This window comes from Cervus elaphus, chromosome 24 (genome assembly GCF_910594005.1).
Source record: "Cervus elaphus chromosome 24, mCerEla1.1, whole genome shotgun sequence".
Classification (NCBI taxonomy): domain Eukaryota; kingdom Metazoa; phylum Chordata; class Mammalia; order Artiodactyla; family Cervidae; genus Cervus; species Cervus elaphus.
In genome coordinates this window covers 18,361,775-18,385,704 of record NC_057838.1, presented here as the reverse complement: position 1 = coordinate 18,385,704, position 23,930 = coordinate 18,361,775, and the positions used below count along the sequence as shown (strand labels likewise).

The window sequence follows — 23,930 nt, the reverse complement described above, 5'->3', positions numbered from 1 at the left end:
TATTGCAATATATTAAATATAGTTCCCTGTGCTACACAATAGGACCTTGTTTATCTATTTTATATGTGCTAGTGTGCACCTGTTCATCTCAGACTGCTTATTTATCACTTCCACTCACCGTTCCCTTTTGGTAACCTTAAGTTTGTTTCCTGTGTCTGTGAGTCTGTCTCTGCTCTGCAGATAAGTTTCTCAGAGTCCCCGTGTGAGTGGTGTCACGCGGTGTTTGTCTTTCTGTTTCTGACTGGCTTCACTTGGTGTGACCGTCTGCAGGCCCGTCCGTGTTGCTGCAAATGGCATCATCTCATTCTTTTTAATGGCTGAGGATATCCCATTGTATATGTGTACCACATCTTCTTTATCCGTGCATCTCTTGACGGGTACTTGCACAGCTCCATGTCTTGGCTGTTGTAAATAGTGCTTCTGTGAACATTGGACTGCATGTATCTTTTCGAGGAATGGACTCTTGAGTCAGTGGCTTGAGTTCACATCTCAACCCTGACATTTATTAGAGTCATGACTTCAGACAAATTACTTAGCCTCTGTGAGTCTAAGTTTCATCATCTGTTAAATGGGGAAAGCAATAATACACGCATTGTGTCATTATTACAAGGATTGAAGGAGGAAGCTAAGGAAGAGTGCTTATCCCAGGACACAGTCAACATTCAGTAAACACTGGTGTCCTTCTTTCTCTGATGCAGTTTCGGGCCTGGGCCATGTATCTGGTGCTTTTGTCTGCAGCATGCATTTTCTTCTTCAGCTAATAGCACTTCAGTTTTTCTTGGGGGACTTCCTCTACCTCATTCTCTGTCCAAAGGGTTTATGAGGGTCTGGATTTATTCCCAGCCCCAGGGCTGGGTGTGGGGCCTGGGCCTAAACTCAGCAGTATGGTTTCCTTGCTCTGGTCTTGGATTGGTTTAAGGGTGAGCATGGGAGCCAAACTGTCCCAAGCGGCATGAATGCCTTCTTGTCCAGGAGTGACCGAAGAATAGAGCTGCAGAGGGCAGATGTGTGAAGCTGTAAGAATGAGCAGAGGTTTTGTTTTGTTTCTTCCTCTTTTAAAGTGTTCCCACACTGGGAAGGAACTGGGAGGGTGGGAGGAAGAATCAAGGTTAAGGAGAGAGAACCCTGAAATCAGTGATGAGGCCTCCAATCCAACTCATCCTGAAACCAGCGCTTCTGTGGTCTTTCCAGTTACATGAGCCAACACAGTCCCCTTCTTGCTTAAGCCAATTTTAATTGGGTTTTTGGTCATTTTGGGGCTTCCCTGGTGGCTCAGGTGGTAAATAATCTGCCTGCAGTGGGGTAGACCCAGGTTCGATCCCTGGGTTGGAAAGCAATCCCCTGGAGAAGGGAATGGCAACCCATCCAGTGTTCTTGCCTGGAGAATTCCATGGACAGAGGAGCCTGGTGGGCTACAGCCCATGCGGTCGCAAAGAGTTGGACACGACTGAGTGACTGAACACTTTCACTTGGTCATTTTTAATTTGAAAGATTTTTCAATAGAGCCATGGGGAATGGGGATCCTTTCTTTCTCTTTGAGAGAGAATAGAGATTTCCTGGCCATTCCTTGGCCTGAGAAGAAGCCTCAGCCATGTGTCTGAGGCTGTGGAATAGTCCTGGGGAACAGGGAGGCCCCCGACCTTCTTCCCTGTGGTTCACAGTGACAGTGATGACGGTGATGGTAATTTAACTGCTCCTGTGTGACACCCGAGCGGCTAAGTCATTTCTAATTCTTGCAACAGTGCTTCAAGGAAAGGATTAGTTTACAGATGAGGAAATGAATGAGAGTGCAGGGAGGTAAAGTGAAGTTTCCAAGGTCAATCACTAACGGCTGACGGAAGTAAGGGGCTCACCTGGGTCTTTCTAGTCCTGTCTCCTCTGCTGCGGTGAGTCCCAGAGGCGGTCAGTGGCCAGTCCCACGGTCAAGCTTTAGATGAGTCTGTCTGCCGTAGGCACACCCGGGTGGCCCTCCTGGGGACTGGGGCCCCCCTTCTCTTGGGCTGTGCTCTGCTCGTCAGAAGGTGCACTGACCCCTGGACTCCCAGACTCTCCCCACTTTGCCTGCGTCCATCTCCCCTCCCTCCACATTTCCCCATGTTTTACTTAAATCCCCGTGTGTGGTGTTTGTACCCAGAGGATTTCCCTCAGTGTCCAGTCAGGCATTGTATGCTGTTGCCACTCTTTCACCCACAGATTTATTCCTTTTAAAGATGTACATCTAAACTGAGACAAGTTTACACTGTAAAGCCATAGAAAATAGTTACTGCCTTTTGAGCCTTCCTATCCTAAGGTAGATAATAATAGCAGTGACCAGTGAATAGCAAACATCAAACAAACACATCCACACATGTCAAGATAGAACAACAGTGCATTGTAATGATGAATCCAGGTATACCTGAATCTCAGCTTTACACCCACCACTGTGTAATCTGGGCAGGTTACTTAATCATCTACCTCTCAGGATACTCAACTAAAAATTGGAAATGGTAATAATATCTCATTTATGATTTTTATGTGGGAGGACTGTAAGCGTGGAGTGGCAATTATAAATGTTAAGCACTTAGCCCAGTGCCTGACTCATAATGAGAACTCAATAGTATTAACTATTTTTATTAGTATATGTATATATAAGAAAAAATAAAACAGTCATAATATATATACATGCTGTCTAATATATGCAAGTGTGGAATCAGACTTGTAAAAGAATAATGGAGGCTGAAATATATATATATTTGGTTATTGCAGTTTGGCCCTAGAGACCAGACAGCTCTTTAGAGAGGATGCTTTTCATGAGAAAAATGGAGTCTTTTATCCATTCAGCTATAGTCGGGGACTAGGAGCCACAGCTTTTGACACACGGTCTCTGATGTACTCAGACATAGTTTGGATATAGAAATGTCTCATCAGGACATATCAGGACCAATTGCCCACTATCAGGGGCACCGGTGAGACGACGGATCACTCTTGAAGGGTGATACCCACAAATGATTGAAGAGTCATTGTTGATTCCCAGGGGCCCCAGGTCTCAGCAGAGAGAGCAAGACAGGAAGTGTTGTGGACGACTCTCGCGTCCACTCGTTTACCTAATTTTATGTCTCCTCAGTCTTCACATGCTGTTGGTACGGGTTCGATTGTCCTTTTCTGAGAGCCGCCACTGAAGTAGCGCACCCTGAAGCCCTGTCTCTGTTGGTCTGATGCCATCTTCCAGCATCAGTGATTAAGCAGTTGGGCCTATCAATCCCTACTCTAGGAGTCTGGGATTTGCAGGGTGTCATTACTAGTGAGCTTTCTGAACTGAGGGCTTAACAACTCGGATGCCTGGGAGAGTGAGGGCCAGGCGAAGATGGAGAGGAGTGGGAGTGAGAGCCAGAGAGAAAGAGAGGAGGGACGATGCCTCAGTTCCCGACTGCTCTCCAGGTCTTGGTTCTGCCACCTGCCTCTGCCCACCACCCCCCAAAAACCATCACTCTTGACTATTTTTGAGTCCTAATAAATGTCGTTCACTTTTTTGGGCTTCCCTGGTAGCTCAGCTGGTAAAGAATCCGTCTGCAATGCAAGAGACCCTGGTTCAATTCCTGGGTCGGGAAGATCCGCTGGAGAAGGGATGGGCTGCCCACTCCAGTACTCTGGCCTGGAGAATTTCATGGACTGAATAGTTCATGGGGTTGCAAAGAGTCGGATGCAACTGAGTGACTTTCACTTCACTTCACTTTTTTGCTAATACTAGCTTGAGACATATCCTGTGTTAACTTTAAAAAGTGTGTAAACAGATAATATCGAAGTTTCCCAATATTTCTTTTAATCTCTTTTTAAGTTTAAATTTATTAACTTAAGGTTTCTTTTTAATTAAAGGTACCATGTACAGCATTAACAGACACATATCATATCTAGAGAAAACATTTGCAATGTCTAAACTGACAAGTTATAATTTCTGGACTATGAAAGCTTTAAAAAATTAACAAGAAAAACCCAACACTCCAGTAGAAAAACAGACAAAAGATATGAGCAGGTAGAGTATAAAAGATGGACTCCCAAATGGCTAAGAAGCATACAGAGAATACTCTAACTCTTTAATAATCAAGAATTATAGTAAATAATATAGATTATACTATTAATCAAGAATTAATAGTAAAGCAATGATGAGTTACTAATATCATTTGATACCCATTCCCAGGTGGCTCAGATGCTAAAGAATCTGCCTGCAATGCAGGAGACCCGGATATGATCCCTGGGTCAGGAAGATCCCCTGGAGAAGGGAATGGCCACCCACTCCAGTATTCTTGCCTGGAGAATTCCATAGACAGAAAAGCCTAGTGGGCTACATATTCCACGGGGTCACAAAGAGTCAGACACCACTGAGCAACTAACACTTTCACTTTTCAGGCTGGCAAAATATAGAAAATCTGGACAGGGGAGATGGGATTATGTAGACCTGGAGAGTTTTGGCATTCTTGGTTGTGTGACATCTACTTGTAGTCTGCTCTTGGGTGTATAGCTCAAAAAATACCCACCCACTCCTGGTCTACAGGAGGCATGTAGAGATCTCATCATCCCAGCTTGTTTGTGGAGGTGAGGAGTTGGAAGCGATCCCACCATCCGAGGAATGCATAGGCAAAATGTGGTTTTGCATACATGATTAGCAGAAATAGACTTGAGCTGCCCATAACAATGAGGACATTTAAGAAATCAATGCTAATATCCAAAGTATATAAAAAACTCATACCACTCAAAAGTAGAAAACCAAGCAATCTGATTAAAAAATGGACAGAAGATCTGAACAGACAGTTTTCCAAGGAAAACTCACAGATGGCCAACAGGCACATGAAAAGATGATCAGCATAACTAATCATCAGGGAAATGAAAATCAAAACAATGAGGTAGTGTTGCTGTTGTGCTGAGGTGTATCATCTCACAGCTGTCAAGATGACTCTTATCAAAAAGACAAGAAGTTACAAGTGTTGGCAAGGATGTGGAGAAAAGGGAGCCCTCCAGCACTGTTGGTGGGAATATAAATTGGTGCAGCCCCTATAGAAACAGTATGGAGGGTCCTCAAGAATAACTGTCATATGATTCAGAAGTCCCACTTCCGGGTATTTATCTGAGGAAAACAAAAGCACTAATTCGAAAAGATACATGCACCCCCGTTCATTGTAGCATTATTTACAACAGCCAAGATACAGACACAACCAAGTGTCCACTGATGGATGAATAAAGAAATTGTGATATATCCACACACACTCACACATACAATGAAATACTATTCAGACATAGAAAAGGGTGAGATCTTGCCATTCATGACATCGTGAAGGGACCTTGAGGGCATTATGCTAAATAAAATAAATCAGAGAAAGGCAAATACTGTGTCATCTCTCATATGTGTAATCTGGAAAAAAATAAATCAATACAAAAAGTAAAACTAAGCCCACAGATACAGCGAACAGAATGATGGTTGTAAGGTGGGAAATGGGGCAGGGGTAATGGATGAACTGTCTTTTTTTAGTTTAAATAAAAAATTTAAAAAGCTAGTGCTTAGTAGAGGCTGGGAGGAAGCATAATGAGGTGTCACGTCACACATAAGAGAAATGCTGCGGAGCAGGTAGCGTGTGTTTATAGCATGGCCTGAAAAACAGGAAGGTGGCTGCTGATGGGGAGGGGATCGGGAAAAGAAAAGTCATAAGAAGTGTGGGTAAATAAATAAAGCCAGAGTAGGCTCTTATCCAAACTGATCATGGTAATGTCCCATGGACCAAGGGATATGGTTAATGCCCCACTCTCCATAGAGATCCCCGTTTTAATCATGTGGGGTAACTAGTGGCCCTGGCTTTACCGCAGGCGATGGGGGTGGAGAGGTGAGTGACGTAAGGACCCTCGGGCAGCGTCCTCTGTGGTGTTTATACCCTGTAAACACCCTGCCAGATGAGTGTGGGTGACTCAAATGCACGTGGAGGTTTTGTTTTGTTCCCAGCTTGTCCCGTCCACTATTTCTTGCCCTTGAATTGGAAGGATTTATTACAGTTACAAGGCTTTATCTCTCCTTTTCTCTGTTGTGTTCAGTTGTGTTTAATTTAAACCTTTCTCTCTCCTTCTCCGGATTGCTTTGGATTCAGACTTGCTGCCAAAGCATTGCCAGCTCCCTTCCCTGTGCCAGTCAGGCTTGGCACGGTCGCAGGTGCCTTGTGTGGGAATGGTTTGTGTGGTGGTCTCTCAGCTGGCTGTGGTGATGTCACAGGTGGCCTCACATGCAGGACAGACGTGCCACGTAACAGGGGTCCTGAAGCTGCTGTGGAAATCAGACCGTGTGCATTGGGCTTAGGCTACTGGCAGCAATTGTGTGGCGGGGTCTGCGCTTGGGGATTCAGCTGGTCCACAGGGCTGTTCAGCCTTCTCAAGTAGATTGGGCCTCTCCCTTGGCTGATTACACACCTGAAATTCTGTTTTATGCAGAGCTTACATGATTCTCTCCATGATTTTATAAAACGAACAGCCTCCTTAAATTGTGAGCTGGTTTGACCCAGTCTCACTGATGGAAGTGATAAGCAACTATATAGAAATCTGTCCTTTCTGGACTGCCTGACTGAAATGCTTAATATTTACCAAACAAACATGTTGAAATCAGTTGTCCTTTTTCTGTTGGTTTGTAAATCATGACTTTGATGGTTGAATTTTATAGTCTTCCATGTAGTAGATTTATTTTTGGGGGGCTCTAAAATCGCTGCAGATGGTGATTGCAGCCATGAAATTAAAAGACGCCTACTCCTTGGAAGGAAAGTTATGACCAACCTAGACAGCATATTAAAAAACAGAGACATTCCTTTGTCAACAAAGGTCCGTCTAGTCAAGGCTATGGTTTTTCCAGTGGTCATGTATGGATGTGAGAGTTGGACTCTGAAGAAAGCTGAGCACCGAAGAATTGATGCTTTTGAACTGTGGTGTTGGAGAAGACTCTTGAGAGTTCCTTGGACTGCAAGGAGATCCAACCAGTCCATCCTAAAGGAGATCAGTCCTGGGTGTTCATTGGAAGGACTGATGCTGAAGCTGAAACTCCAGTACTTTGGCCACCTGATGTGAATAGCTGACTCATTGGAAAAGACCCTGATACTGGGAAAGATTGGGGGCAGGAGGAGAAGGGGGTGACAGAGGATGAGATGGTTGAATGGCATCACCGACTCAATGGACATGAGTCTGAGTAAACTCTGGGAGTTTGTGATGGACAGGAAGGTCTGGCATGCTGTGATTCATGGGGTCGCAAAGAGTCGGACATGACTGAGCAACTGAACTGAAACTGAAATGTGGTAAGATAACTTTTCTGGTCTTGGCCTGTAGTCCTATTTGGATCAGATCCTGTCTCACCGAAGTTCCAAAATTCTGAGTGAACAAGTTGGAGAACCAATAAAGGGGGCAGGACACGCACACACTCACTCACTCACTCACTCTATGTCTCTTGTCTGTGTCCATGAGAGAGAGTCAGTGAGACAGAGAGAGAGACATACAGAGAGGAAGTTGGCATCAGAGTAGCCCGAGAAGCTTGTCCTCCGTAGTCAGGGAAATGCGTAATCATCACCATATTCCCAGAGGAATAATGATGACTCCGATGCTGTCTGTGGTGGCTGGAGATTTGGATTCCATCTTGGCCAGTGTGATGAAGGATGTGGGAGTGGAGAATAGATCTCCCTTCTACTTTGATCAGCGTTTCCTCCGTTTCTTATAGGCACCAGCCTCCCTGGGCCTGATTGCTGAAGAAACTAAAGTTATAAATATGTGTAATGTTCTAATTCTATTTTTGTTGGGCAGGAGTGAAATTGGAAAAGGAAACTAATTTCCTTAAAAAACAAAATGCATCAATGCATCATACTAAAACATGGATGAACCTCAGAAACATGCTGAGTGAAAGAACCAAATGCAAACGACCACATTATTATATGATTCTGTTTATATGAAATTGTCAGTAAAGGCCATAGGTAGAGACAGAAAGTGGATTGATAGCTGCCCAGAGCCAGGAGTGGGAACCAGAAGTGACTGCAGATGGATAGAGCAGATCCGTATTGGGCTGATGTAAGTGTTCGAGTATTAAATTCTGGTCCTGGTTGCATAACTCTGTGAATTCACAAAGAATTGTTGAATTTATACTTAAGACAGGTGAAGTTTATGGTGAATAAAGTATACCTTAATATGTATATTTGTTAAAAAAGAAGATATGCTAAATAATGTTACAGGTTACAGCTGTTTGGTACTGTACACGTTGACCCTGTGAGCCAGTTCTTCTTGTTTCCTAGTCTGGAGGAAGTAGATCCCTAGTGTCAGGAGACAGTCACTCCCTGCTGGTTTATATGGAGCTACCCCGCATGTCATCGAGCCGCTGTCTGAGGGCTGGTCACTCTGTGCACAGTAGTGGCCCCGGCCTGCCTCCCGGCCCGTCCCCAGTTCTGCACCTTCTCAGCATGTGGTCTCTTTGTGAAAGCTGGTCTCTCTTGGACAGTGGGATTGTCACTCATCACCCCTGGGCTGGGAAGGCAGTCCAGTGCCCATTTTAGAATCCTGCAATTCTTTAGGTGTGGTTTTCTGGGTGTCTGTGTCCCACCCAGGACATGAGCTCTCCCAGGCTGTGAGCCTCTGATAGTCGTTCTGGTGTTCTCAGCGCTTGACATGTCGTGGATGCGCAGTCATTTTTCACTGGTCTGAGAGGACTCTGTTTGCCCAAGAGTTGCTGCTGACCTAGTAGAAGGGGATGGTAAAGTTGGCTTTCATTAGGGGAGCAGGAGAGCACCAAGTCGTAAGTAGACTAATTTTTGTTGTGTCAGTTTTCTTTTTCCACAGAAGTCCTGACTGAAAAAGCCCCCAAACTCAGTGGTGGAAAACAGAGTTGGTCTTCTCACTCACGCATCTGTGTGTTGGTTGGGGGTTGAGGTTGACTGATCCAGGCCTTGATTGTTGGAGCTTGCCTTGAAGCTGTGGCTTGGGTCCAGGTGTTTTCCATGTCTCCTGTCCTCCTTGCACCAGTGAGCTGCCTGACACATGCTCTTCTCATGGCTGAACAGTGTGAGCAAGAGAAGAAAAAGATGATGCCTCCTAAGGTCTATGCCTGGAGGTGTTACAATGCCACCCACACCCAGCTGGCGAAAGTAAGTTGCATAGCTGAGTCCCGCACCAGTGCTTGAAAAATGGACTCTGTCTTTATCAGAAACTGCAGAATCAGTTGCAGTTTCTCTAATGGAGAATTGGAAATGATAATACAAATACAGTATGCTTACTTGTAAATGCTTTACCAGTAAAGCCATGTGGATCATAGGAAGCGTGTTAAGAGTGTGTGTGGAATGCTTTATATGCCCTGTGATTTCCCATCGGACGACTTGTACCAGTCATAAAAATCACTGCCTTCTCATTTCAGCTGGATGTGCTGACCCATCCCTTCCACAGGCACAAGTAATCAAGAACGCCAGGTCAGCAGGCAGTTCTGCTAAGGTGAGGCCATCCTACAGCTCTCGGCAACTTACAAAGGAGGGCTCAGGTGAAGGCCACGTGAACTCAAGGCATCGTTTCATTCTCAGAAACCTCGCACTCACCTGCTGAGGACAATGGAGTCGGAAAGGGACACCCTAGTAGGAAAGGAAAATTGTCCCAGTGCCTGTGGAGGGTGCAGGGATGTTCTACCTGACAGAGTAATGGTGAGTTTTCTGAAGGGCTTCCATTTCCTGAGGACACCAGCAGAGCACGATCGTTTAAGTGCAGTGTTTTGACCAGCGTGTTTGCAGGCAGTGCCTATTACTTTGTCTTTCATTAGGTCTCTTTCCAGGCAGGAAAAAAGTCTGTGGAGAGAGTTACCCACCAATCAACCACAGAAGCAGCTTTGAAAGCCTGAGATGTGTTGCAAGGTTGCACCAGTATCTAATCACTCCTAGTAAGCATCAGAGAGGCCCTGCTGGAGACAGATGCCCTCCATCCTGACCTCGTTTCCTTTCTTTCTGCGCCAGTTGGGGAAAATCAGCATTATGTGTCTGCTCCTTTTTTTTGTTCACCTGGACAACGCTTTTTTTAAGATTTGTTTGTTCAAAGGTGTGATGGGTGCTATGGGAGGAGGAGACAGAGGCTCGTGGTAGAAAACATCAGATGGAGACCTGCTTGTGTGGTGACCAGGGAGGGGAGGCACCCAAGCTTAGGTGCTCGGGAGAACGCGAACCAGCTGGTGGAGGGTGAGGGCAGACCATCCCGTGAGGGCGCAGGATGAACAAGGGTCCTGAGGTGGCAGTGAGCTGCTGTATTTGAGAGGCTGAAGAAAAGCCCTGGGTGGGAGCCAATGAAGCTGGGGAAAAGGACCTTGGGGTGAGCTTGGAGAGAGGCTGGGGCCTCAGGCTGTGATTGGAAATGTGAATTTTTAAAAACTTTTATCAAAGTTTGAGGTACATGGAGAAAAGTACATAAACCGTAGTACAATTTTTATAAATTTTGTCACACAAAACATAGCTGTGTAACCAGCATTCAAATTGGGAAATGGAACACAGCCCGCAGCCAGAGCACCCTCGTCCCCTCTGCAGTCATTGTGGACTCCCTCCTGCCCAGAGGAGCACTTACCGCCCTTCTGATTGCCCCCGTCAGCGTCGCCTGCTTTGGAACGTAGCACTGACAGTCATGCAGGAAGCACTTTTCTGCTGTCTCTTGTTCAGTACGACCCTGAAATTCAACCATGTGTTTCCTGTCATTTAAATCATCTTCATTGCTGTTGAATAATCTGTTATATAACTAAACCAAGATTATTTATTCATCTACCATTAATGAGCCTTTGGTTAATTTCCATGGGGGGCTTATTCGTGAGTAGTGCTGCTGACCGCAGTCTTGTACCTGTCTTCAGGTGTATCTGTGTTTGCACAGACTTGGCAAGCCCTGTGTCTGTATACGTACAGAGGAGTCCAGGGGGTTACAGTCCATAGGGTTGCAAACAGTCGGACATGGCTGAAGCAGTTTAGCATGTTCACATGCATCCATCAATTTTGTGTGTGTGTGTGTGTATGTGTGTACCCGAGGGTAGGATTGATGGAGAATAGGGTGTGCATATATTCAGCTTTAGTAGAAACTTCCAGATAGTTTTCCTGCCATTTTGTACCAACTCATGCTGTTCGCAGAAGTGGGTGAGCATTCCAGTTGCTCCACACCCGCTCAGCGCTGAATGTTATTCCATGTGCCTTGCTCACTTCAGCCATCCTGATGGGTGCAGTGGTCTTGCACTGAGACTTGATGAGTGAGCTGAGCCCTTTGCATATGGATGTTGACCATGTGGATGTTCTCTTTTGTCTAGTGTTTGGCTCATTTTTCTACAGAGTAGTTTCTGAGTTTCTTATTTGTCTGAGTTCTTTTATATTTAAACATGAGCCCTTTGTCAGGTATGTGTTTGTAAATGACGTCTGTCGCTCAGTGGGTTGCCTTTTCAGTTACTTCTCTCTGATGATTGAAAGTTGTTAATTTCAACATGATTCAATTTATCTTATTTCCCTTTGTTGTGCGTGCTAAGTCACTTCTGTCATGTACGACTCTTTGCAACCCTATGGACTGTAGCCCACCAGGCTCCTCTGTCCATGGGATTCTCCAGGCAAGAATACTGGAGTGGATTGCTGTGCCCTCCTCCAGGGCCCTCTTCCCAACCCAGGGATTGAACCCACGTCTCCTACATCTCCTGCATTGGCCGGCAGGCTCTTTACCACTAGTGGTTGTTGTGTCCTGTTTAAGACATCTTTACAGATTCTAAGATGAGTGTTTGGAATTTTATCTGTGCAGTAAAGATCCATTGATAGGCATGAGCAGGTAAGTGACAAGACCTGATTTATGTCTGTAGAAATTCATGTATGTTGCGGCCTAGAACTTAGAATATAAGGGAAAGGTGTGGAGGAAGTGAGTGCCTGTAGGGTCAGCCGCCTGAACCCTGGCTGAAAGATGACATGACAGATTCCCGGATGGACTGGTTGAGTGGTATGGAGGAAAAGCGAGGAACCAAGAGTGACCCACAGATGGAGGTTTAGAACTGAGTTGTTAGTGATGCCATTCATTGAGATGGGGAAACTGAAGGGACTGTGGATGGCAGGGAAGGAATGGCTTCTTTGAAAAAAGTGAAATACATATTATGTATATTATGTTTGAGATGTTTCTGAGGCATGCAAGTGGAAATGTCTGGAGGCATTTAGATATGCTAATCTGGATCTCACACTTGGCAGAGGAGTGTGTGTATGTGTGTGTGTGTTGGGGTGGGGGTTGCTGAACTCAAAGACCCTTAGAACCTTTTCTTATCTCTCCAGAGGAAAACTGATCACTCCTTCCCTTACATACCTCCTTATTCTATATAGATTTCTCTCATGGTATCTGTAGTTTTTTAAAAACAAATCTATCTCACTCAATTAGTCCGGGAGTTCATTGAGGGCATGAAAAAGTGCTTGTGCTTTGCATTAATCATTCATTTTTGTTAACCAGATGAATGGGTTTTCTTAAAGAAGTAAAACGCAGCTGAAAAAAAAAAAAGACTTTTTAAAATCAAAACCTACTAATCAACCAGAATTCACAAAATGTTCTGCAAATCCCAGTAATAAGTCAATAGGATAAAGAAAAACCTCAGTACTTGAGTAAATAGAACAAACTTGGCTTCCAGGATATTCAGATTGCCTCCCAACTGTTAGTAATGAAATGATTTTGAGCTGGTGCCTCAATGCAGAGGGGAGGGTGCTGGCACACCCGATGGCCAGCTTATTGAAATAGACTGCTGGGCTGAGTCAGGGCAGCAAGAAAATGCAAATTTCCATGACCCAGTGGAGCTCAAACAAAAGCTGAAAAAACTGGGGAGAGAAGGGAACTGACACCTTTTCCTGCTTCCTCCTTCCTGTGTTGTCAGCACCCCCCAAAGGTGATTTTTTTCTGGAGGCAAAAGGAAAAGTGAATGCATGAAATGAAAGCCATGCTTGTGCTCCTGGCTGGCTGGTAGGCCCCAACCCTCCTGCCTGATGGCCTTGCTGAGGCTGGTGCCAGTGCGTCTCATGGGACTGTGACGCTCTGGGGTCCAGAGGAGGAGGGCACATTTCCACAGATGACCTTACCCACCCAGAGGCGTGAAATTCTGTACCCCTTTGTCCAAGTGTACTGAAACCAAATTCAGCTGCTCAGCGCTGGAAAGGCCTATACTCGGGAGATGAGTGTTTGTGGAAAAGGAAAAGTCGCTTCATTTAGGAGACAGCACCCTGGGAAGATGGGGGATAGCGTCCTCAGACCATCTCCATGGTGCTGGTTAGGGGACAAAGGTTATTTTGGTTTGTTTGTTTGGCTGCACTGGGTCTTCTTTGTGCTGCAGAGGCTTAGCTGCCCCAGAGGATATGGGATCTTTGTTCCCTGACCAGGGATGGAACTCGCATCCCCTGCATTGGAAGGTGGATTCTTAACCACTGGACCACCAGGGAATCCCCAGGAGACAAAGGTTTTAAAGACAATATGAGGGAGGGGCTGCAGTGTGCTTGGTCAGCTTGTACACAATCCTCACATTGGTTGGCATCAAGGTAAAGTTTTGAGCATCACCAATCTTTGGTTTTAAACAATCCGGTGTCTGAGTGCTTGTGGTCAGCAGTTTTCATCTGGTGGGGGTCTTCCTCCTGTAGAAACAGCTTAGGAGTGTGTGTCAGACCTTTATCCATATATTCAGGGAACTGAGAGTTTGGTGACATTGCTATGTGGCTGGTTTATAGTCTAAATTGTTGCCTGCTTCCTATCCCATGTCCTGGAGGTTCTGGTCTGGAATTAAGCAAGCAGCATTAGTTCTCTCCTAGTCAATTAGTCATTGTCTAAAACAGCTCTCAGACATGCTTGAGTCAATGGGAATGGAAAATATGTGTTTCCAGTCTTGTGCTGCTCAAAGTGGGGCAGCTTTTGCTCTGGCTGCACAGACAAATGGTGCTCAGTAGATAGTGATATGAACTGCATATGTGTAAAGTGGGCGAAAAGAAATAAGGGGGATTAATTTTAATAATGTTTTATTTAACCTCGTATATTACAGTTGCTGTCATTTCAGCATGCAATATAAAAAACTAATGAGCAACTTATATATATATATATATATATATATATATATGTCTCCAAAATTGAATGTATATCTCAATTCTGAGCAGCCACATTTCAAGAGGTCAGTAGTGACATGGCTCAGTTCAGTTCAGTTCAGTCGCTCAGTCGTGTCCGACTCTTTGCGACCCCATGAATCACAGCATGCCAGGCCTCTCTGTCCATCACAAACTCCCGGAGTTTACTCAAACTCATGCCCATCGAGTCGGTGATGCCATCCAGCCATCTCATCCTCTGTCGTCCCCTTCTCCTCCTGCCCCCAATCCCTCCCAGCACCAGGGTCTTTTCCAGTGAGTCAACTCTTCACATGAGGTGGCCAAAGTATTGGAGTTTCAGCTTCAGCATTAGTCCTTCCAATGAACACCCAGGACTGATCTCCTTTAGGATGGACTGGTTGGATCTCCTTGAAGTCCAAGGGACTCTCAAGAGTCTTCTCCAACACCACAGTTCAAAAGCATCAGTTTTTCGGCGCTCAGCTTTCTTCAGAGTCCAACTCTCACATCCATACATGACCACTGGAAAAACCATAGCCTTGACCAGACAGACCTTTGTTGGCAAAGTAATGTCTCTGCTTTTTAATATGCTGTCTAGGTTGGTCATAACTTTCCTTCCAAGGAGTAAGCATCTTTTAATTTCATGGCTGCAGTCACCATCTGCAGTGATTTTGGAGCCCCAAAAAATAAAGTCTGACACTGTTTCCACTGTCTCCCCATCTATTTCCCATGAGGTGATGGGACCAGATGCCATGATCTTAGTTTTCTGAATGTTAAGCTTTAAGCCAACTTCTTCACTCTCCTCTTTGACTTTCATCAAGAGGCTTTTTAGTTCATCTTCACTATCTGCCATAACGGTGGTGTCATCTGCATATCTGAGGTTATTGATATTTCTTCTGGCAGTCTTGATTCCAGCTTGTGCTTCATCCAGCCCAGCGTTTCTCATGATGTACTCTGCATATAAGTTAAATAAGCAGAGTGACAGTATACAGCCTTGACGTACTCCTTTTCCTATTTGGAACCAGTCTGTTTTTCCATGTCCAGTTCGAACTGTTGCTTCCTGACCTGCATACAGGTTTCTCAAGAGGCAGGTCAGGTGATCTGGTATTCCCATCTGTTTCAGAATTTTCCACAGTTTATTGGGATCCACACAGTCAAAGGCTTTGGCGTAGTCAATAAAACAAAAATAGATGTTTTTCTGGAACTCTCTTGCTTTTTCGATGATCCAGCGGATATTGGCAACTTGATCTCTGGTTTCTCTGCCTTTTCTAAGACCAGCTTGAACATCTGGAAGTTCAAGGTTCATGTATTGCTGAGGCCTGGCTTGGAGAATTTTGAGCATTACTTTACTAGTGTGACATGGCCAGTGGTCATCATATTGGATGGTATAGATCTAGACTTAAAAACTCATGCAACTCCTATTGACACGGTTCTTCCTAGAGTTCTGGCTTTGGTCTGACATCCATAGACCTGTCTGAGGTCAAGGACATCATCTTCCACTTGCCTTTTCTTTCTGAAATCCCCCAATTTGACTTTGTGTCTTCCTAAAGCTACTATTACTCACTCTGTTCATTAGTTTCTGTTCCTCCTGAAACCAGCTGTGGTGGGACCCAGACCTTCTGCTCTGTCTCACTCCATTTCCTGATTTGGGACCACAAGTGTGTTCCATATTGGGCTTTCCTGTTAATATCATGCAAAAACAGGGAGATAAAATAACAAACATAGGGTAATACAGCATTGAGAATAAGCTTCAAAATCCTCTAAGTCTTTCTCTGTGCAGCGCCTGCCTCTTCAGTGAGACAGAAACTGGAAGCTTCCACTGCTTCTTTTTCCTTTGTGGAGGACCTTCTGCATTTGTTTCCAAGGATGGGGCTCACCATGCCTCCCACTTCTGCAGCACCCGCCATTAGTGAAGGTCAAAAGATGGCTTCCTGCTAATGGCCCGTCTTCCTGGATGTCATCCCAAAGGCCAAGATTGACAAGCAGTCTCTGAAGGACTCAGATGCCTGCCATCCTCCCTGAATGTCTGTCTCAAGCAGGAACTGTCCGACACCTTTGGATCTTCCTCCTACAGGACAAACTTAACGTGAATGATTGCTTGGCTTCGAAAAGGGCACGGGTTACGATGAAAAGTAGGGTGGGGGTTAATGGACTTGGATTGGGGTGGCAAAAGAAATTGCCTCCATTAGCTTGTTAGAATTTAAAGGACTTTTACAGAGGAAATAAAAAGTAGAACCAATTTATTTCCATGCCAACAAAGATAAAAGCCCCAGCTGAAGGCAAAGTCCATCACTCTGTGCTTTGCACGTGCCTGACAGCACCGGCCTCTGGCCTCAAGTCCACACTGAAGGGACAGCTCCGGGTTCCAACACTCTCCTTTCTCTTCTCCTGTCTGTCATGAGGTATTTGACAGTCCCAGCCGGGGTGAGCTCTCTCTCTGTGACCTCCTCAGAAGGGTTTCCCCTTTGGGGGATAGTCTTGGTGAACCATTCTGTTGCCTGGGATCTAGGAAAAGTTAAGGGAGCAAAATGGCAGCCAGGGTCCCACACTGAGGCAAAAGGTGTGCCTGGAATCAGCTCCTGGCTGTGAAGAGAAAGCTGGTGAGGAAACTTTCATACAAAAGAAGAATAAACTCTAGATTCTGTCTCCAAAGACCCTTTGTGACCCAAGTTATTGATCATTAGCCGTCTTGGCTGCAAAGACTGGATAAGAATAAGTGCTTTCTAGGCAACCGTTCTACACCTATGTTAGATGTGAAGCTGTGGATGCATGTGGGGATGGTCGATACTTTGCTGTATAATCAAGGGCTGGCGTGTGGCACAGCTACTCCTAAGTGGTTCTAATGTAGATCTGAGCACTCAGATCAATGAAGGGAAAAGTGGTATGAATACCTAATCATTGATGGAAAATGTTATTCCTAATATGGGCGATGAAGATGTATTAAGCCTGTTGCAGTAGAAATGTGCAAATCAGACTCATGGTAGGTTCTTCACAGAGTTAAAGGCCAAAACTTATTTTTCTAAAGGAAAATGAAAAGCTCAGAATTCACTGGGTGATAAATCCAGTCCAGGATTCAGATGTAGGTTTTCTCTGCCAGGGCAGTGAAACAATGACGGCAACAGCAGACCCTGTCATTGCTTGTGCCCACTTACGGGAGAAGCCTTTTCCGGGAAGACTGCGGCTCTCACCCCCAGGTGTGCTTCCTTGGTCCCTGGCCCCAGTGGTACTCAGGTGTCTGCTGTGTGGTGCCCATCGTGTTCATCGCCTTCCCTGTGTGATGACGTTTGGGCAGGGACGTGTGTGGAGAAGGCTTGTGGGCCTCCTGGGAAGTATTTTCTTCTCTATTAAATTGAGAAGAATGTCTTTTGGACAAACCCCAGGTTGAAAGTCTATATATACAGTCTCGTCAAGAAGACCATTCTGAGAAAAATATTTAAGTTCAAGAAGTTTATTTGGGAGTGATCTCAGGCAGCATCCGTAGGGAAGTGAGGAATGGCAGGGAGAGGAAGGCAGTCAGCATGCTAAGTCTTAGTGAGCAGGTTTCACTCCTGGTCACTGAGCCTCAGTCCTGCTGGGACCTCAGGGATGAAGTGTAGGCCGTATCTCAGAGTTGTCCTGCCTAGGAGGTAAGTAAACCTGAATTCTGTCCGTTAACCTCCTGAGGCGTTGTGGAGCACTGTCCCCGGGTGTTGCCTCCCTCCACATGGGAGGAGACAGCCCCAGGGAAAGAGGCTGCCGCCAGAGGCCCCCTTAGATCCAGGGGTGTGGAAGGGCAGGCTGTGAGGGACGTGAGGGGCACTGGCATTTCGACTGGTGGCACAATTAACCAAGTCTGGAAGCATCTTCCTTTTATGTGAATTAGTAGCATTTTCAGGAATGGACTCTCACCCAGGGGTAGGGCTGCCATTCACCTCGTATGCTCTGGTGCAGAGGTAAGGGTTGTTGACAGCCAACATCTCTAGTAATGACTTAGATGCCTCTTTTCCTGGTCAGTGCCAATGCTGTTTCCCTTAAGATATCTCAGTGGCTGCCGTGTAGAGGAAACATCTAACTGATATACCTCCTACCCAGTCTTTTTGCTGTTAGCCTCTTCATTGCCTCGTTTATCCACAGATGAATGACCAGAAAATCTTCCTTAAGCACCATTTTCCTCATATCGTTATCTGCAGGGAACCCATAGTCTAAAGATGAAATTTCTTAATGAGATCTTCAAGTTCTTCTCCATTCTGGCCCTGACCTACCAGTCTAATCTTATTAATATAACCTACTACTTTCATATATAAAAACTGACATCAACTTGTATACTTTTCACAGCAGTCACAAGGGTAGGTAGTATCATCAAAACCATTTTTTAGATAAGAAAACTGAGGTTTCAAGAAGTCACACATTATAAGGAAGCAGCTTCTAGGCTTTTCTAAATAGAGATACTGGGCTACAGTTTATCCCCATCTGGAGAGTGTGCGTCTATGGACATATTTATATATCTTAAAATTTTACCATTGCCTTGCACAGTTTTTGCATGCACATACAGTTATTGTTCATCATTCAGTCACTGAGTTGTGTCCGACTCTTTGTGACCCCATAGACTGCAGCACACTAGTTTTTCCTGTCCTTCACTATCTCCTGGAGTTTGCGCAAACTCATGTCCATTGCGTTGGTGATGCCATCCAACTGTCTTATCCTCTGTCATCCCCTTCTCCTCCTGACCTCAGTCTTCCCAGCATCAGGGTCTTTTCCAGTGAGTCAGTTCTTTGTACCAGGTGGCCAAAGAATTGGAGCTTCAGCTTCAGCATCAGTTCTTCCAGTGAATATTCAGGGTTGATTTCCTTTAGTATGGACTGGTTTGATCGCCTTGAAGTCCAAAGGACTCTCAAGCATCTTCTCCAGCACCACAGTTCAAAAGCATCAATTCTTTGGCACTCAGCCACCTTTATGGTCCAACTCTCACATCTGTACATGACTGCTGGAAAAACCATAACCTTGAATACAGACCTTTGTCAGCAAAGTGATGTCTCTGCTTTTCAATACACTGTCTAGGTTTGTCATAGTTTTTCTTCCAAGGAGCAATCATCTTTTAATTTCATGTCTGCAGTCACCATCTGCAGTGATTTTGGATTCCAAGAAAATAAAATCTGTCACTGTTTTCACTTTTTCCCCATCTATTTGCCATGAAGTGATAGGACCGGATGCCATGATTTTCATTTTTTGAATGTATTTCAGAGCTTTTTCCCTCTTCTCTTTCACCCTGATCAAGAGGCTCTTAAATTCCTCTTCACTTTCTGCCATTAAAGTGGTATCATCTGCATATTTGAGGTTGTTGATATTTCTCCTGGCAATCTTGATTCCAGCTTGTGAGTCATCCAGCCCCGGCATTTCACATGATGTACTCTGCATATATATTAAGTACCTGAAAAAGTATTTGCAGAGCAAATGCTCCCACAACTCCATATGGAAAGTCATCTGATATCATGACTTTTATTTCTGACTCTCTCTCTGCCCATGTCTTCATGACATCATTTTGCAAAAAAAGGAAATTATCTCAAGACTGAAAAGGAAAATGTAAATCAGAACTTACTGATATAAATATCTATTGAGAGTATGTAAATAAAAAGGGATTTTCATACATTGTTCTCAAAAGTGAAAAGGTGAATGAAAAATGTAAATACAAACACCATTTTTAGCAAACCTGAAGGACAGCAAAAATTCCAAATTGAAAAGCTGATGGAGGGGCTGCCAAAAGCAGTGGGTCCAGCAAAGGGATGCTCTAGAAGCAGAGAGCAATGTCACAGCTCAAAAGAGCCAGAAACAAGTTGTCTCCAGGTGAGAGCACCTGCGGGCGAGAAACCTGTGTCTTGGCGGTTGCCAGAGCTCCCTAGACCTCGACTAGACTTTCCAGATGACAGAGGCGCTGAGGTTACATGAAGAATCACATAGGTGAGCCTTGTTTGCAAGAAGCTGTCTGTGGCGGAGGAGGAGGGGAAGGTCTTTGCATTGCGGAAACCCTGTAGTTGTCTGTCTCCATTGAGGGTGAGGGACACACACACACACACACACACACACACACACACACACACACACACACACACACACACACACACACACACACACACACACACACACACACACACACACACGCGGAGGAGGAGGGGGGGAAGGTCTTTGCATTGCGGAAACCCTGTAGTTGTCTGTCTCCATTGAGGGTGAGGGACACACACACACACACACACACACACACACACAATATTCAACTACACCTGGAACAGGAGATCTAAACAACACAGGCCTCCCACACATAATTGTTAGAGAAAATGCCGTCTTCCATGGTGAGTAATGAAACTCATACAGCACAGGATCAATGCAAAGAATAATACAGAAAACGTGATGGGAAACAATAGAAAATAGTGTCAGAAAGGCACTTGCTCAGAAAAAATAAGTTACTATAAAACAAAAATCACAACCAAATTTTCTAACACAAATTAATTCAATTTAATTGTATTACCACTGTGTAACAGGAACATAAAACAGAAATGTATGAACTCAGAGAAAAAATAGTAAGAAAAAAGAAGAGATCAAATAGGACTTCAGCACAAAAACTGAAAGAAAATATTAATAGTAAATATTAAGCCATCACATAAATGAATATTATAAAGGTATCTGTTAAATTACTTGATTGAATAATTGGATAATGGAAGTGAAGGAAGGAGAAAGGATAATATATTAACTTCATCCCTGTTTACAGTACAGGTTTAGCTGATACAGTATAAATTGCGATCATAAAAGTAACCTACTTGGATAAAACTATGTATGCTACTAGAATAAGAAGCAGCAGACAACATAAGGCAAAACACAAGGTGGTGAAGGAAGTTTTGAAACCAGAAAAGAAAGTATAATATAAAATAAGATGACAAACATACTTATCACATCAATAATCATAAAGGAGCTAAAATCTCTTGTGGAAAACAAAGGCTTTTATGTTGGGGTCACTAAGTCATTTCCAAATAAGATTCCTGGACTTCAAGGATGCAGAATCAACTTAAGACTCCACAGCCAACGCCCACAGACAGTGGAATAACAGCTCCACACACTCCAGGAGCTAGGTGGGATCCAGAGATTCTACACCCAGATAAAAGTTGTTTAAGGATAGAGATAGCAAGCAGATCTGAACATGAAATAACACAGAAATTGTTTTTTCCCCGAAAGCAGTTCTTTAGGTGTCTAGGTACAAGAGTTTGCAGACTGTGGTCTGTGGCTCAAATACAGCCGGCTGCTTTTTTTTTTTAACAGTTTAATTTGATGCAGCTGCATTTGTTTGTTTACATACTACCTATAGCTGCTTTGCTTGGGCTTCCCTTGTGGCTCAGCTGGTAAAGAATCCACCTGCAATGCGGGAGGCCTGAGTTCGATCCCTGAGTTGGGAAGATCCCCTGGAGAAGGGAAAAAGACTACCCACTCCAGTATTCTGGCCTGGAGAACTCCATGTATACTCCATGTATACTGTATAGTCCATGGGGTCGCAAAGAGCTGGACACGACTGACTCACTTTCACTTTCATGGCTGCTTTCGTGCTGCAAGTCGGAGTTAAGTAGTTGGGACAGAGCTTTTATGAGCTGCATAGCCTAAAAGAGGTGGAAGTTTGCAGACCCCTGCACTAGGCAATAAGCTCCTAAGGCTAGGGGTCCTCCTGTATCCCCAGCACTCATTCCTGGGAGGAGGGGCTTCCACGTGCCAGATACAGGAGGAAGCACCCTTGTTCTCCTTCTCCTGACTGGAGCATGCTCTCCGCATCCGTCTCCTGGACCACCACTCATGCCTCAGTTAGACCCTTGGTAATAGTGACACGTGGGCTCCCCAGGTGACCCAGTGGTAAAGAACCACCTGCCGACTCAGGAGATGCAGGAGACATGGCTCCATCCCTGACTTGGGAAGATCTCCTGGAGAAGGGAATGCAACCTGCTCTAGTATTCTTGCCTGGGAAATCCCGTGGACAGAGGAGCCTGGTGGGCTCTAGTCTATGGGATCGCGTAAGAGTTGGACACGACTTAGTGATTAAACAACAATAGTGGCACATGAAAGTTCAGTACTTTGTGGTAAAGTGCCAGAAGCTGCAAAGAGTTAACAGACTTTCAGTGAGCTAGTCTTTGTGCAGGATTTCTTTCACGGAATTTCTTACGGCTTCAAACACTGCGAAAATACCTTATACTTGTGCAGTGATCTACAGATAACAATTTACTTGCACTTGTCCTTTCTCTGCTCAACTGTCAGTCAAATGTATTCTGTTCTCCTGTAAAAAATTTTTGAAGAAGGGCTATATTTAGCAGGTATAGAAATGAAACAACAGGATTGCTTGTTAAATCAGTCCTGTTTCTCTCTCCTCACAGCTTCCTGGTCCTTGTTCCTCCTCTTTCCCTTTTATTTATGCCAGGCAAGCTTAGAACCCTAAGAAGGTCTGGGGACAGGGGAAATTGGACACAAACCAGTACACCTCACTTTTCCAAGAGGCAGTAAGAGTGGTGGTTGAGAAAGCGAGCTCTAGGGTAAAATAGCTTGATTTAAAATCTTTGCTGTGTCCCTCACTAGCTTCTGGCTGTAGCTGTGTTATTTAACAGGCTGGTGTCCCAGCGACCACATCTGTAAGACGGATATCCTAACTACCTACTTGTAGGCTTGTGGGAAAATGAAACCTTTGTGTATGGACTAAAGCAGTTATACTAGTGCTTGGCACATAATCAGCCCTCCTAATGCCTGCTGGTGGTACTGTTGCCATCCTCGTTGTTCACTCTCCACTCTGAAGGGAGTGATCAGTGGGGGATTGGCATCCGCAGCACTGTCTGTCACGTGGCTTCCGGAAGGGTTCAGATAAGAGCGCCTGCGATGTGCAGCCCCTGGGCGCCCACACGGCGCGCCTACTTTCCCTTGGCCTCTGCAGGGGGACGGCCTGCTCTGTGGGCCATGATAGGTCCACACAGCGCTGGTTCCTGGGCGCTGTGGGTTGGGGTACAGGAATCCCACCTTCAGCTGACTGTTCAGTGAAGGTGGCGAAGGGGATTCTGCACGGCTCCAGGAAGTTGTTTCTGGTTTTTGTTCCTTTGGGAAAACTTGCTGGGACACCTGATGACTCATACATTTATGTTTGGCTGTGTGGGTCTTGGCTGCTGCCCGGGCTTTCCTCAGTTGCAGCGAGCAGGGGCTCCTCTCCAGTTGTGGTGAGCAGGCTCCTCCTTACGGCGGCTTCTCCTGTTGTGGAGCGCAGGCTCTAGGGCGCCAGCGTCAGTAGCTGCACCACATGGGCGCAGTAGTTGCGGGTCCCGGGCTCCAGGGTGCAGGCTCAGTATTGAGGTGTTCAGGCTTAGTTGCTCTGAAGCACATGGTACCTTCCCAGATCAGCGATTGAACCTATGTCTCCTGCAGCACTTCCCTGCAGGAAGGTGGCTCAGACGGTAGGCGTCTGCTTACAATGTGGGAGACCCGGGTTCGATCCCTGGGTCGGGAAGATCCTCTGGAGAAGGAAATGGCAACCCGCTCCAGTACACTTGCCTGGAAAATCCCATGGACGGAGGAGCCTGGTAGGCTACAGTCCATGGGGTCGCAAAGAGTCAGACACGACTGAGCGACTTCAGTTTCTTTCTCCTGCATTGGCAGGTGGATTCTTTATCCCTGAGCCTCCAGGGAAGCCCCTACCTCATTACTTATTAAAGGGATAAGACTTCTGCTTGCTAGGAGATTTCTATGTACTTGGGGGGCTTCTAGGAAGTGATATGTAGCACTGCTTTAAATATTGTGTTTCTGAAGGAGTTACTCTAATCTGATTGTCACAAATAGGATTCACCTGATTTCAGAGCTGAATAAAGCAGTTCATGTCAT

The 23,930-nt window shown here is 45.2% G+C and overlaps 1 long non-coding RNA gene across 2 annotated transcripts in view; it reads left to right on the top strand.

Moving 5' to 3' along the window:
- Positions 1-23,930, top strand: part of LOC122683300 — an 89,820-nt gene that overhangs the window by 42,305 nt on the left and 23,585 nt on the right. The window contains exon 1 of one of the 2 annotated variants that reach the window (XR_006337675.1): positions 9,392-9,662. The exons of the other annotated variant lie outside the window; for it this stretch is intronic. This is a non-coding gene — a long non-coding RNA (uncharacterized LOC122683300). Of the gene's footprint in view, positions 1-9,391; positions 9,663-23,930 lie in introns of those variants that run through there. 2 annotated transcript variants of the gene reach the window in all.